The sequence below is a fragment of the Lycium barbarum genome, chromosome 2 (genome assembly GCF_019175385.1).
Source record: "Lycium barbarum isolate Lr01 chromosome 2, ASM1917538v2, whole genome shotgun sequence".
Taxonomy (NCBI): domain Eukaryota; kingdom Viridiplantae; phylum Streptophyta; class Magnoliopsida; order Solanales; family Solanaceae; genus Lycium; species Lycium barbarum.
The window spans coordinates 15,638,952-15,656,130 of NC_083338.1; the positions used below are offsets into that span (position 1 = coordinate 15,638,952).

At 33.4% G+C, this 17,179-nt stretch overlaps 1 pseudogene; it reads right to left on the reverse strand.

Moving 5' to 3' along the window:
• Window positions 1-1,733: 1,733 nt before the first annotated feature.
• LOC132628382 (uncharacterized) lies at window positions 1,734-15,972 on the reverse strand (annotated as a pseudogene).
• Window positions 15,973-17,179: the final 1,207 nt, after the last annotated feature.

Sequence of the window (17,179 nt, forward strand, 5' to 3'; positions counted from 1 at the left end):
ATGCGAACTTACACGATAAATATTTGAACGAACTAAACAATGGAGTGTTAATTGACTTTGCATTTGAGGTGTATAAACAAGATTATGTTTTATTAACTACATTCGGCTAAAGGTGTGCATAATTCGAACTAAACTTAAAGACATATTTGTGAAATATCCTTTAATTTTCTATTTTTTGCGTGTTAATAGCGTTTAAAACGCCTAGTATAATAAAGTATGATTTGTTGATTCAAAATATAGGGTCAGGCTATTTTGAAAAAAAATCAATTATTCTTAAAATAAATATTATGAGTATTTAGATAGTCTTGACGTAAAGACGAATAAAATAAAAGAAACGAGCACGAAACCTACGAAATTAATAGTTAGTTTTCCTGAAGTTGACTACCCATTATATCGAACTAACCCGCTAAGGTTCATCTAAGTCGACAGGATAAAGACAAAATAAAAAGTTAGTCGCATGATACATATTAAACACATAAAAATAAAAAAGCTAATTATATCGAATGGGCCCAGCCCATTTTTTGAGACTGCTGTTGCTGTGGGCTTCGGCCCAGTTCTTTTTTTTTTCTTCTGCAGGCCACGGATTGGGCTGACACAGAGAGAGGATTTCGTTGGGCTTTAGCCCAACATCGGATGCGGAAGTGGACGAGTCTCTCGGACTCGTATGCGATGATCATGCAACAAATGAAAAGGAAAAGGATTAGTGCACGATCATCACGCATGGGAAACTTAAAGACAAAATATTCATGTACAAATGAAACATTCAACTCAAAAACAGAGAGCTGGCCATCGAACTGATAACACTTGAAACGAATGAAATGGGCAGTGAAACCGAGATACCGAACAAAACAGTCAAATAAATAGATGCAATCCCAATTAAAATGATAGCAGTCCGGAATTAAGGCACACTTAGGCTCAGAAATGCATAGGCATGCAACAGACAAAATCAAAGAAGACATGCAGCTATAAGCAATGCAGGAGAAACATACTAAACTTAGTTGAAATCATCAGGTAAGATACTTTCAGCATGAAATGCAATAACAGGCTATGATTGGTGGAGAACTGAGTTACTATGAAGAGACAAAATAAGGACATCCTGGTAGTCTATATCAATGGTTGTCCCAAGCCAAAGCATGACCTTCCAGATATCTCTCCAAGAACAAGAGTCCTCACAGAGATCATGTGTGCACAGGATTTAGGCAAACACCCCAAATCAGAGGTCATGCTGAATCTTAAGTCGGTATGGCAGATATAGGCAAGGTCACATTAGAGAGCATATCAACACACAGTAATATATCGAGGGATGATTCCAGCAAGCAAAATAGGCCATGAAGTCAAGACATTGCGTGAAGGGTGCAAAACAGATGGGAAAGTATCTAGTATATATATGAAGTGAAGCAAAGTAAGATACACATGCTAACCAACTGTACCCAGATTATGATGCGAATGAAGTCATACTATATGCAAAGGAATAGGTGTTCATTAAGAGTAAGTTCAGATGAAACAAGGTGCAGACAGAGGCACAAACAGAAAACATTCCGAGCTCAAATCTTTTAAATCAGGGACCCTATATATTTATGCACTGATTGAAGTTGAATTCACATTCTTATTAATCCTATTAAGACTTGCTGACATTAATACTACCATATTAGTATGACCCATACTGCCCATAACCAAACTGCTAAACTAAAATAATGGTAGATTAAACAGGGTAAGCATTCAACTCATAAGACTCAAATGTTTAGCCTTAAGTGAGCTACTGAACAGTCAAACAAGTATAAAGCAGTTCCAACATCACTTAGGCACAGGCCAGACTTTAAACTGCCATTGACATATCATGAATCAGATTAGTGCACATATATTGACTAATAATTTGTATCAGTTTTATGCTTAATCTTATTTGACAACATAGTGGAGGCTGAATAAGAAAAGCAATACTGAAAATAAGCATCTAAGTTCACACCCCCGTATTTCATCACAACTTAATCAGAGAAAGAAACCAGCTGGGAAACACGCACAACATCATCTGAATTTAATCCTTACACAACTAAAACAGAATCATAAATTTCATACAAGCCTTATTTCTAAAATATGAAGGAGGAGCAAACTAATCCCTTAACTCCAATGACAACTGAACTAAACACGTACACTATCCACCAAATTGGAAAATGATGAAAAAGAACAAGACCAAACAGATTTCAGCAACCAACATCGACAGGTTGTATAATCACTTTCTCGTATTTAAATCTAAGCAGATTACATTCGTCGCAGGGTACATTACTTAGAACAAATAGAGTAAAGAGGGATAGTTCAGAACTGTTTTAAACATATATACAATATACCTAAAATATACATATCAGGAGGTGTGTATCTGGTGTATATCGAATGTATATCTTTTCTTATCTTGTTAACCCACTGTATATCCCATGTATATTCGATTTTGAGTGTGTCCTGAGTCTTGTAAATTCAATCTTAAACATCCGAACTACAATAGTCATCTTTCAAATTCAATTACCGATTGATATCCTATCCTAACAGCTCCCAAACATCAAAAATAACGCGAAGGCAAAGAAATTACATAACCGACTAAACATATAGCAGAATACACTAAATATTAACCAAAACAGAGATTAAGGACTATGAGTAAAAAAATGTATTGGGGTTTACCTCTTTTGTGTGCAGCGAAGTGAGTACGGGCTTTCGATCTATGCTCGAACACTTTGAAATTCGAACTCGTGTATGTTCGGATTCGGACGAATATCCACAGCAAAAAAAAAAGAATAGGATCTAATATTTATGACGATATCGAGCAAATCGAAAGCCGAGGTTTTAACAGGGGAACTAGAACAATTAAAGACTCGTATCTTTTAGAGAAATTTGGCGATTCAAGCACTTCGATTCTTAGGGGGTTTTCAGACTCTCTTTTCCCCGGGCCAAGGGGTGGGGGTTTTTCCTCTCCATTTATAGATCTACCATGTATTTTGTGTTGAATAAAGGGAAAGGGAGCGGGGAACAACAGAAGGTGGAGATGGTGTCAGACGAGTGAAGGAATGTGGTGTAACGTGGTGGGGGACAAAATTAAGTGGGGTGACAGTGAGCGTGGAGTAGTGGAAATGGCAGCGGTATGGGAGAGGCGTGGGAGGTGTCAGAGATGAAGTGGATGATAACGTGGGAGCATGGAGGCGTCAGAGGTAGAAGAAGAATGTGAGGGGTGTGTGCGATGGAGGGAGAAACGGTGGGTGGCGATGAGAAGTGAGGAGATGGTGGTGTAGAGGTGGTGGCGATGGGGAGGTGGAGAAGAGAAGGGAGGCGGAGATGGAGGAAAAGAGAGAAGAAAGGAACGAAGAAGGAGGCGGGGTGAGAAAATGAGGGGAAACCCTTTACCCTTATTTTGTGCGAAACGGGTCAGACCCGGTCCATTTATGGACTGGGTCAATTTTTAGACCGGGTATTAAAAGAATAGACTAATAAATTGAAACACAGATTATTCTAAAAATTGAGATAAGAGATATGGGCTAGTCCAAAAATATTTAGGAGTTGATCGGACTTTGATTTGGGGCCCGGTAAGTCAAAATACGGACTGAGCGCATGAAATAGTTTGGCTTCTGAATTTGAATAAAAGACCCATTTTAATTAATGATATACCGAGGATGACAAAATATTGCTTAATACAAAATGTGTGATTATTAGGACTCGGGTAATAAAGTCATATGGTGTTATAATAGCAGTACAACAATATTTTTGAAAATCCACAGTGAAATAAATACTATTATTTAATTATGCAAAGATAAATGCGATGCGTGTGCGTAAGCTGGTAAAAATGCCGAAATGATAATAATAATAATAATAATAATAATAATAATAATAATAATAATAATAATAATAATAATAATAATAATTAGTAACTGTAATAATAATGAAACACCGGCTTTGATAAAAGGCTAATAATCATAGTAAATATAATATATATATTTTTTTTTTCAAAAAATATTAGAAGCGTAAATAGGTATTTCGGAGGAGAGGCGGGACAAAATTGGGTGTTAACAATTATTTGGTCATCTTTAGAGAATAACCGACTCAAACCAAACCATTAACACCCCTACTAGTTTGTAGAAAGCATTTTCCATGAGTCTAATAACTCTTTTCGATAAAATCTAAGCTTGCTTGTCAAATAGTCATGAATCAACTAGTAAATTCTCAAAAGTATAGCTCCAATATAATATTATCATTTAATTCATGATAAATTGCAGTTTGCACAATGTCTTAGTTAGGTTAAAACTATTTGGATATATGAGTAAGAAGACAAAGGCATTTACATATAGTACGTCCGCCTATATGCTATAAATTCCAGTCATCGAATACCAGTGCATGCCGAATAATTATTTATGGGATCTTAATATTTTTATCAAGTCGCCTAAAAGAATTTCTACCCACCCAGGTGTAATAGCTTATAGTCGTTGCGTATATAACAAATGTGTAGCCCAACATATAATGTATACACACTAATTATATAGTGATTATATATTGTATATCGGTTAAAATTTATAAAATGTAAAGGCTAAAGTTATTTTTTATTGTGGGCTTTGTTGGAATGCTATGTAGTGAAAAACTCCTAAAAACTCAATACTTTCTTGCAAGTAAAATAATAATAATAATAATAAAATAAATAAATAAAAAATAGCTTAGGCCTATTAGTGAGAAATGGTTGGACCAAAATAACAACATTTTGAATTGTCCAAAATCGGGAAAACTCTCGAGGAAAAGCCCTAAACCTAGCCTAGACATGACTTGAGCCTCAACACTTTTCATGACCACTTTGGTAGGGGGACAACCTCCTCCATATTGGGATTGAAATAATCAGAAAGTCATGCACTAATAATCGCAAACTTAAACGGTGATACGACAACAAAAAAAACTATACTAAAAGAGTCATATGTTAAATAGTTAAAGTACCTGCATTACAATTCAATGTCACTTAAAAAAAAAAAAAAAAAGGAGTAACCTACTTTAATATGTTAAATAACATTAATATTATAAAAATTCATTATAATATTACTGTGTACAACATCGACCACCCCCTGCCCCAACCCAAAAAAAAAAAAAAAAGAGTATTGGATATCACAAAAGAAGTCTAAAGAGAAACTAAAGAAACCTGCTTCGTCTGATTTTCACTAACTAAATTAGTTTAGCTAGTCATCTAGTTTGAGGGCATGCAATTAATTAGAACCATCACCAAGCAGTAGAGACCTCAAAATAGCTTCCCAAAGTTTTTATCATACAATAGAAAGTGACCTCCATAAGGAATTTCATGGTACCTTATCCATGGCAGTTTTTTTGGCAACATAACTCTGCATTTGGAAAGGCACAAACCTGTCTTCATAGCCTTGCCAAATGTGAACACAATTTCCATCTTGTGAGAAAGGATTTGTCAGTGCCAATGGATCAAAATCCCATTTTCCAAAAGTCATAACAATGTCACCAACAACCGAGTCAAAATCCTTCCTCCTCATACGCTCCTGCAAAAATTATAGGGAAAATTACAATCTAATGCCTTTGAGTGATCTAGTTTACAAAATATGACCAAATCTATAGATTTTGTATATTTATACATATAATATACATAATCAATGTATAGGTTGTGTATATTTCGTCCATATTGGTAAATATGTTTGGACGAATCGTGTGTATTGGTAAGTTTCCCAAAATTAAATCTACTAATTATTTTATAGCCAAAGCTATATGATTTTGATTTTAGTATCTCACAAAATACTAGGGATGAGGGTTAGCTCTTGGTGACCTTTTCTTTCGGAGTTGTGGGTTCAAATCCCTTCAGTACAGAGACGTAACTACATGTGCCGAAAGGTGGTCGGTTGAACACTTTTTGTCGAAAAATTATACTTCTTCTGTTTCAATTTATGTGACACCCTTTTTTTTAGTATGTCATAAAAAGAATGTCACCTTTCTATAATTAGAAATAATTTAACTTTAAAATTCCCATTTTATTCTTAATGAAATGATTTATAGCCACACAAATATCTAAAGTTTGTTTTAGATCATAAAAGTTTCAAAAGTCTTTTTTTTCTTTCTTAAACTTTATGTCAAGTCAAACAATGCCACATAAATTGAGACGGAGGGAGTAGTATTAAATATCAGTATTTTAAAAGGCGTTTTCGTGGTGATTCTGGGGCGATCGAGGGGCACAAAAAGAGCACAGAGAAATACTCATTACAACAAATTTAATTATCAGGGACAAGTTATTTTGTCGCTAAAGATTCATATTTCGTCACCAAAAACCTTTCGCGACGAAAAAAAATTCGTCAACCATTCGTCCCTAAATGTGGATCGCTAAATGTATGCAGAGACAACTTAGTGTTCGTCTCTAAATGAAGTTGGATCAACTACAAAATTCCATTTTGTCTCCAAAGGCATACTATTTATGACGAACACAAAAAAAAATATATAAAAAATTGTGGTTGATAGTGTGTTTTTGTCATTAAAAAGGCAATTAATACCGACGAAACAACCTTGTCACTAACTTTTATTTTAATTAGAGACAATCACGGTTGTCTTTAAAGTCATATGTATTTGTAGTGGAAAAACAGTACTTTTGTCACTAAAAGCTATCTTTTATCTACAAAAAATATTTCGTCATTAAATATACAAATTGGTGACAAAAAAATCTTGTAGTTGAAAATTATCATGTCGTCGCTAAAAATATTGCTTTCACCAACAAAACAAAATTGTCACTGTAAATTGTGATTGTTAGTGATAATCTCAGGATAAATTATTGTCACCAAATATAATCATTTACTACGAACTAATTTGTTGGTGACGAAAACATGATTCTCCTAAAAATGGTACTAATTTATTCATTATGTCAAAATTAATCCCTTAAGGATTTAAAAATAAAAATAGAATCCATTGTATAAAGATATTAAGTCAACTAAGCAAATATATATTTTATTCTTTAATATACAAAATGAGGATAACACAATATAACGTGCAAGGTACTAAAAAAAATTCATTAAGAATGACTAAAATTATATTGAGATAATATCTCATTGCAAATTCCTTACATTTAAAAAATAATAATGAAATTAAATCTATTCAACATGAAACTGTAATTGCAATACATGAATATTGATAAACTAAAAGACCAAATATGTTGCTTGCTCATGTAGCTTCACTCATCTAAAATTGTTACTCTTGAATTAGTTTCCACCTTCATGTACCTGTGTGAAAAGGAAAGAATAGATGATGTTAGTGCAATTTTTGATATCATGATCTAAAAAAAAAAAATAGCAGATTATTCATCTTTTCAACATTCAATTGAAAATCTTCTTGTATGAGACACCCCTCCGCGCAGCGATTGCCCGCCCGAAAAATACTTCACACTTTTTTGAAAATTCAATCCCAATGAATGAATTCGAAATGGGTGTTGATAGAACAAAACTCTGCACTTTTGCATTCCTTTGCATATACTGCACCCAAAAAAAAAAAAAAAAACCACCTTCAATTTTTTTTTCTTAATTTCAAAAAGTAAAGAGAAGGAGGATTTTATCTTACTATGACGGTATAGTCTTGTGCATCCCATGCTGAAATATAATGAAAAGAAGTAGTATTAAATAGAGGTAAACATTGGAGGTTAATATTATGTAAATTAGATAGGCAGTGGAGATTATGGGGGAGAAAATGGGGGAAGGCGGTACTATTTGAATATTAAAAGAGGGATTTGGGAAAAGAAAAAAGAGGGAACTTTACCACCTTAATATTAGTGCTAATCTGAAAAAGAGTAAAAACACAAAAGGGACATTGAAATAATTATTTATTTTATAAATAATAAGGCTAACTACACTAAACATTCTTATAATATTACTCAGTTTTGGATACACATTTAAAAATTAAACACTGTTAGGCCTGATACTATAGTAATCCTACACTTACACTGATATCCATAAATTAAATATAATATTCAAAAGCAAAGTAAAATTATAAAATAAGAAGTTTTATGCCTTTAAATTTATGATTCATAAAGAAGATAAAAAAAAATGGATATCTTTATTCACACATTTGATTATAATAAAGATGTTTTTGAAACATGTATCTTTATAAATAAGGAATGAACACAAATTAATTACTTAAAAGATATACCGACTATTAATAGTAACAATTTTTTCGCACTTTAACATGTAAGTTATTTGTATCTTTATTAATTATAATATTTTATTATATGATTTTTATTTTAGTTTGTATATTTGTTCTTTCACTTCAAAATTATCTTAAAATTACATTAAAAAAAGTTTCTATTTATAATTCTAATTTATCTTTTAATAATTATATTTCAATACACTTAGTTTTGAATATATCTTACAGAGGGTGTAAGTGCAGGATTCCCATAATATAGGGGTGTAAATGCTGATTGATGGCATTGTCGACATAGTCATGCTCTTTGTGTGTCGTCACTTGTGGATGTACGGTTGGATCTTCGTCAGGGTCTGGTCTCTTTCTTATAGTTCAGTGTTCTATTATATTTTAGTCTGGAATACTTTGAACATCTTTTTCATCTACTCTGCCTATGGGAGGTTATGCTTCGCTATATCCTCAGTCTGAAGTTCGAGAGGAATTTGGTGGTAATGAAATTTGTAGTGGATCTTGAGAATCCACCGATGCTGAAAAGATTAAAATTACACTTCCGTATGTACAGTTTTTGACAACTATAGTGCCTTTATCATAATTATTTGAAATCATAGGGTGTTAATTTCTTTCATCAGTGCTTTCATTTTTTGATATATTTCGATTTTCACATTGGTGGTAAATATTTAATTAAAGATACATAAAACATTAAACACCTTTACCAAGTATAGGATTGCAAGTCCATGTTATCTTCGAATAATTTCTCTTCGTGGAATCACAACCCCGCCTTACATTATGTTTTATGTTTGCCTTGACACTTGCCTTATCATAAAATGTAGATGTCGTTACTCAGGGTCAGCCAAAGCATAAAGCCGCTAAAGCTTTAGCTTTAGGCCCCAAATTTTTATATTAATCTATTTATTAATATTAGAAGGTTTTAAACTTTATGTTTTTTTTTGGTTGGATTTGGTTTAAATTTTTTGAGTAAGTGAGAAAATTAAAATAATTTTTTATCTTTTATTAATTAGTGCATTTACTTCTCTTTTTTTCTCAATCCTCCACATAGATCCATTCGTTTATCCCATTTAAAATGAGTTCAATTTCTAGTTTCAATTTTTTTTAATCAAGTACTTTTCTTTGTTACATTGGATTTATTCATAAGCCAGAGAGTAAGTGTTATAGCCCGTATTTTGTACATTCGGATATTTCGAGGAAGTCGTGGTAAGTTAAGGGTAAGACTATTTTCCAAAATTATTTTAATATACAAGTTGTTTATTAGTATGGAAATATTGAGAAAGGCCAAGGGTAAAAAGGGAAATTCACAAAGTGGTTCATGGTAATATTGTGGAAGGCTAGGGGCAAAATGGGAATTTTACAAAACTTCAAAAAAGTTCTTGAAATAGCCATGTGGCCGTCCAAGTTGAAGTGGGCCTTGGCCATATATATATATATATATATATGACTTATTAGTCATTTTTTTTCTAACTCTAGAACCTTGGAGAAAAAAAAAAAAAAAAAGAGAAGGGTATTCGGCCATGGCTCCCAAAATTGAGCCCATGGAAATTGATCAAGAAAAATTATTTTCTTCTAGTATTCCAACTAATTGGAAGGTCCTCTTTAACATGGAGAAATTGTTGGAGTAAGCAAAGTATTCGTTGTGCGAGTTGTGGACTCTAGCCGAGGAAGAAGATGTGTGGAGAAAAGGTATGTGTTCAATCTTCTTTTACTTGTGTTATGGATGATTTGTGAGTATTGTAGCATGTAGAAACGGATGAAATTCATGAAATATGTGTATATTGGTGGTGGCCGAATGGGATTGTATTGTGTAGAAAAGATGAATTGATTTTATTTAGTAATTTGATTATTGTTGTTGTGAATTCCATGATAGAAATGAAGATTTGATGGCTTGAAATGAAGTTGTAATTGTTGTGGGATTGTTGAAGAAGTTAATGTGACATTAGTATGATTTCTCATAATTATGAGAATGAAGATGTTGATGTATAGATTGTTGGTGTAGTTTATGAATTTGGAAGGAAAGGAAATGTGTTGTTATTGTTCTTGTTGAATTTGGAAGATTTCGGGTAAAGTGATATGTTGGTTGGATTGTTTTGAATATTATGTAAATTGTTCGAAGTGTTCTTGAATCATGTTAGAATGATTTCGGATTAATACTTGAATATGGAATCATTGGTGTTAGCTTGACTATATGTGGTTGAATTGATTGTAAATGAAATGCCGTCGAATTGTGTAGAAAGGGTTGCCAGTGTTAGAATGCACTTTGAATTGATTGTTGGAGTTGGAAATATGATTGTTGGTATTGTTGTTGATGATTTGGCCGAATTGAATTCCCGGGGTTGGTTGTATTTACAGGGGAAATGCTGCCGAAATTCCGGCAGACTATAAGTGAATTTATTTGAGAAGCTAAGGCAAGTGTATGACAATGAATCTAATGATTATGTAAATCTTCTTGAATGTAGACTAGCAAGCTTGGATGAATAAGCGTAGCTAATAGGGCGTGGAACAGGTATGTAAGGCTTACCCTTTCTTTCTTTTGGCATGATCCTTATGAAACGAGCAGATGACGTATATGTATGATTTCAAAGAAATTCCTATTCTTAGAACCACTAGGATGGCTAATATTCTTGACTTCCATAAGCTATTTCATATGGTTTTGATGCATATCTATGATGTCCGAAGATCTATTTGATATGTTTCCGAATGGCATTCGAAAGCTAATTGATATGACTAATGTCTTGATTTTCAAATGATAGCACGTTTGATTATTCCATTGAGTCTTTGATATATTTTGATACGTACATATGGTTCCAAAAGCTCTATTTGATTTGATCCATAACGATATTCGAAAGGTACCTAACATGATTGTTGCTTTGATTTTCCAAAAATGGCTTCTGAAACGTTCGTAGAAGGTTCTGTACTAAAACGTCCATAACTTTTTCATACTAACTCGGATTGACTTGAAACGTGTTTATGACTCTCAAGTGTTGATTTATGTACGTACCCGTCGAGTCTTAAAATTTGTTTTACATGCATATAGTTTTCTCACGACTCTGCTCGTGCATGCCTTAATGTATCCTCCACTACGTCCCGGGCCAGGCTATGTTCTCGTGCGTACTCCACTGCATTGTTCACCGCGTCCCTCTCACTTGCGGGCCGGTTATATATGATATGATGACATGATGACGGGGTGGTGACCAGGATGACATATGATGACTTTATTCACCGCGTCCCGCAATAGAGGGCCGGGGCACGTTACATGCATATATGATACATGACATTGACATACATGATTTCATTCACTGCGTCCCTCAATGGAGGGCCGGGGTACGTTCTATGTATAAATGATATATGGTGATGACATGCATGAACTTACTCACCGCGTCCCTCACTAGAGGGCCGGGGCACGTTATATGATATATGATATATGATGATGGCATACATGATTCTCATTTATGATTTATGATGACATACATGATTTTCATTTCAAAAGGCAAGTGCTTTGATATTTTAAAAGGTCATACTTGATTTTGATAAATCTCTGTTTCAGCTATGATTCTCTTTTCTGTATTCCATGCCTTACATGCTCAGTACATACTCCGTACTGGCCCCCTTTCTTCGGGGGCTGCGTTTCATGCCGCGCAGGTACACCCAGATGAGTAGAAGCCATTATAGAAGATATTCTAGCGGAGTTGGCAAGCTCCATTTGCCCTGGAGTGTTGCCGGGTCAGAGTATTATGCTATGATGTTTGTTCGAAGTTAGAGACTTTGCAGACAGAGTCGAGGGTATAGGATGTCAGTCTTGTAAGCGGCTTCACCAGTCGATGTGTTTTTATATATTATGTTACAGACTCCATATAGTTACAGACTTTGATTGATTTGAGAACGATAAAAAGAATGATTCTGAAAGCTCTTATTATGTATTTCATTTAATTTGAGTTAGAAGTCCAAGCAAGTGTGTGTGTAATAAGAGTCAGCGGGTTCGCTCAGCTCCGAGTGTGGGGTCGGGTGCCCATCACACTCTATCAGGATTAGGGTGTGGCAGCAAGTCCTTTGAGATTATAGAATCAAAGTATTTGTTTGTATAATATCAGCGAATTGTTGATCTGTACAATTTGTTTACAGTACAATTTTGTATATTGTTGACACAATAGAAACCAATATTTTAAAATTAAAATTAATAATGTCTTACCTAATATCAACAATTTCTCAAATAAAGATATATTAATTGTACTGAATATATTGTCATTGATTTTAATTATATATTTGATTAAAATAATTAATGACTTTCTATCTCAAAAATTAGAAGAATAAATTCAAATAAAAGTATATATGAATTTTGTTAAAAATTATGTTTATGGTCTCTAATTAAGATTTGGCTTTAGGCCATAAATTTTATTGAGCTGCCCTTGTCGTTACCACATTGTTCTACGGTATCGTCTTTCTGGTTCCTATACATGTATTTAAAGACAAAATGTAATTTTTGTCACAAAAAGTGAAAAATTAGTGACAAATTTTATGTTGTAGCTAATGATTTCGTAGCTAAATATCACATTTGTTGTAGCGAGTAACATAATCTATAAGTCCCAATATTCGGGGCGTTCACGTAGGGGTAAGACACAACGTTCTGGACACTCATTTGGGAAGTAAGCCCCGAGAACATTTTTAAATTGAAGCCAAAATTCACAATCGCAAGAAAACCCAATCTTCCTATGAGTGACCTGACATATTGTATGTTGTAAGTGTTTTGTCAAAGTGCATGCATTAATTGGCTATGCAAAGTGTTGTTGGGTTGTGTGTATATATCTACTTTTAGAAAATTTACTAAGTTGAATCCCAAAAAAAGTAGTAACACAACTTAAGTACTAGCTAGAAACTCTTACCTGACCGACCAACCAATGCTCTGCTCGACTTTTCAAAACCACAATTTCATGTTTGGTGAGATGCTTTGTGTCTTGACCATTACCATTAGGCCAAGACATCAAAATAATATGCATGAAGTAAAATAGTCGAGGAGCATTGCTTCCCAACCAGACCACTTTTCTAGCCATTTTCCTTTTAGGGTCGTCCTTTATAAGATTATTAGGAAGTGAAGGCCATGTGTAATTGATTGGTGGCACCACAAGAGACACTCCTGCTAGCCTGCTATGCCAATAAATACGGTTAAGTAGTTGTTTGTATTTGTATAATTAATTTGAAAGACACTTTTGCTAATAGAAAGAATAATACTTTGTGCTTGACCAATGTTCCAAAAGTATTTCTGAAGAATTATTATTTTTTTTAGCTTTTGAAAAACAAATTCTGTTACAACTCAAAAACATTCATTTTTCCTCAAAAGCTTGACCAAATACATTTGGCTTCTCAGAAGCTTGGGCAAACATCATTACCCAAAATACTGGGTTAAAATTCATAAGTAGACACTTTTCCGTTTATGTAATTGAAAAATAGTCATAAAACTTCAAATTCCACAATTGAAGCTTCATGACAGTGACTAATTTTAAGACAACACCAAAAAGTGGTCAGTAAACATTACTTTATCAAAATAATGTGACCATTTCTTAGACAAAAGTTTTGGGGAAAAAATAAATGTTCCACCTATGTGGTATGTGTTTGAGGCAACTCCAAGCTGAGTACATCCTGGAGAGATCCCAATCATGTAAAACTTGGGTCCCAGTTCTAGTTGATCAGCTAATCTTCAATAGCAGTAGCTTCATTTTTGGATGAGCGGTTTGGATTCGGATCGCTCTCTCCATATCTGGGTCGATCATATTGGACCATGTATATTCCTATTTCATCTCTTAGTTCATAGGAAACATAATTAAATGAAGTAGTTGATGTATCAACAGCTAAACCTGATTTTATACATACACGTTTAGATAAAATTGCTGAAATTAGTAATAAATATATGGCATGTTCGTTAAAAAAAAAGTGTCAATAAATACTTTTTGGCAAGATGACGGAAATATCCTTAAAGTTATTAACAAAAATATAAATTTGAACGTATTGATCTTTACCTGAATAATGACAAACAACGAAAATGGAAAAGAAAAGAAGTTATTTGTGAAAGGATATTTAGGAGAGTACACAAATATTATGGATAAAATAGTAAAATACTTGATCGAAAAAACTTGTATATAACTAACTTATGGATTATAACTTATTTCGGCTCATAAAGTACTCTTTTTGTGTTTATCAATTAGCAAACTTATAGATAATTTTAAAAAAATACTCATAAGGTGGTCAATCAATCTCACAAGCTTACTCAAATAACCAAAAATAAAGTGTGCCTTCATTACATCTTAAACTTTTAGATATCACACAATTCAATATCGGTTTTGAGAAAAGGTCCTAGGATCGAGTCACATTATCACCTGATTTAATAATATCGGAAATGAATAAAAAATTATCTCTAATCTATTGAAAATGAATCACAAATATCCTCTGTCAATCGTTTGGTCTCAAAATGTACCCTTAACTTTTGTTTTGGGCTCAAAAATACGCCTGAAAATAACAGACTAGCCTGGATCAAATTTGAATTTTTAAAATAGCCACATGTCGTCATCTCAGCTTGCCACATTTTAAATTTAGGATTAAATTAAAACCCGCTCATTTATTGAAATCCAAACCCACCTTGTATTGGGAAAATCATAGACAGATGGTAGTTTATCGAGACGCGCCACATGGAGAATGAAGCACGATCTTGGGAGTACCGTTCGGAGGGAGTCATGGTTTGGTAGGAACATCAGAGCGAACACATAAGGGTCCGAGGAAAAAAAAACACTAGGGTCCGGAAGCTTGTCACGCTGGCTTCCATTTCCACCAACCAACGACACATCTGTCAGCCTCGGATTGCGCTCCGCAACATGAAAGAACATTGGCACTATGTGAACATCCCATCATCCGTACTTTAGAATTGAAAAGTCTAATTTTAGCTTTGTTAAATATACCTTCCAGGGGAATGAACCATGTCATCTCATCTTTGAGACTTATAACTCTAACAACTTTTCTCTCAAGGAGAACTTGTAAAACATCCATTGTGTTCTCAAGCTTTTATCACAAATCCTTACATACACTATCTCCGAACAGTTTATTTTCATTGTCATTATAGCTTGTAGTCTTCGGTATCACACCACTATATTCAAAATAGCATGTGATCGGATATGATTCACTTGTTTTTCCTACTAAACAAACAAATTCAATTGAGAATCCTAAAATCACTTTTTAGAGGCTAACACACCTGATCCGTTCTCACTAAAAAATCAAATCTATGAGAAGTGTGTTGAAAACATAATTAAGTAAATAAAGGTGCACCTTCTCTAATAACTTTCAAATAAGGTAGTCAAACAATTAAACAACGTAAAATACAGAGATACTTAGCTGACAATAATTCTGTAATTTGTAAGATGATTAAGTACGTACTTGGTATTCTGGATAGTTGATTTCCTTGGAATCGCCAATGCCATGAGCAACAATCACATTGTAACTGGACATGTTACTTTGGAACTCCAGTTTCCCTGTAAGCCAAATATCTTCCATCACGTAGCCTAATTCTAAAAGACTTATTATCAACTGGTTGGCTGGAATTTTTTGTAGATTTATCAGCCAAACGCCAGCACAACTTGGCAAATACTGGACAACTTTTTTGAAATGTTGCATTTTCTAGAAATCAAGAACATACTAAGACCTTGTATACAAGGCTATTATATTATTTAGATTTTAGTATCTTATACATTTTGTCCCTCAGCTTTCCTGAGAAAGAAAACAACCAATTCGATAGATGAACTGAAATGAATTTAAGCTCATAATTGCATAATAATTGATCATTATATTGTTAAAACCAGAACGTTGTTATACAATTCATCTACTTTTATTGTTTCTCACTTATTAGTTGATACGACGTTCTTATATAGGTTTATTTAAATGATTCCAACATCTGTTTACGTGTGTCATTATATTTCTAGTTGAATAAAATAACAAGAAGATTGTCTTAACCCATAAATTATTGATGATATATTTAAAGAACACTTATTGTTCCATACGATATCTTAATTTTATATATCTTAAAGATCTCGTTACATATGGAAGAGAAGAATTATTAACTGAAGCCAGCTCTCAAAAAATGGATCCCGAGGTGGGCGATGACTTAATTCTTGTACTCCTCTGTCGCAATATATATGATGGTATTTAACTGAACACAGAGTTTACGAAATGAAATGGAATGAAATTTTTTGAGACTATGGTATAAAACAAGTCATGAATATTTATCTGACTATAAATCATCTCATTAAAAGTAAAATGAAAAATTTATAAAATAAATTATTACTAAGTATACGAATGTGCCATTCCTTTTTTACTGACTAAAAAAAATATCACATAAATTAGGATAGAGTGAGTAAACTATATAAGAATGGAGCCCACGACAGATTGTATGTGTACCCGTTTGATACATTTACACTCTTTAGAAGAGCCAGTTTAAGAGAACCTTCGTCGTCCGTTTGTGAGCCCAAAAATATTATGGGCTCACATATTTTTTATTGATCTGCTTTTTCAATCCAGAAACTTCTCACATATTTTTATTTTTCAATGACCCCCTTTTTAATACACTTCTAAAGGATTCACTTCTAAAGGGTAGAATACCCACTTCAGCTGCTTTCACTTCTAAAGGGTAGAAATATTAATTACCTTCAATCCAGAATCCATATATCAGGTATTAATTTTTGAACTCTTCTAATTTGAGCATCGTTTCTTCTTTTGATAGCATTTTTTAAAGCTTCTTCAAGCTTCTTCACCATTTGTAAAATGCAAAACCCTGTTTCATGGTTAAACTTCTTAGTTCGTGTTTGATATATTTTTTACATTGCTAAGCATGGCAACTACTAAAAGTGAGGAAAATCCTTATTTGATCCAATTTTTTAAAGCTTCTTCAACTTTCTAATGTAAAATAAACGAAATTATGGAAAAGAAATGATAGGGTACTTATAGTTACAGGTGAAGAGTTTGTTGGATTAATTTGGGAATATTGTTAGTTTAG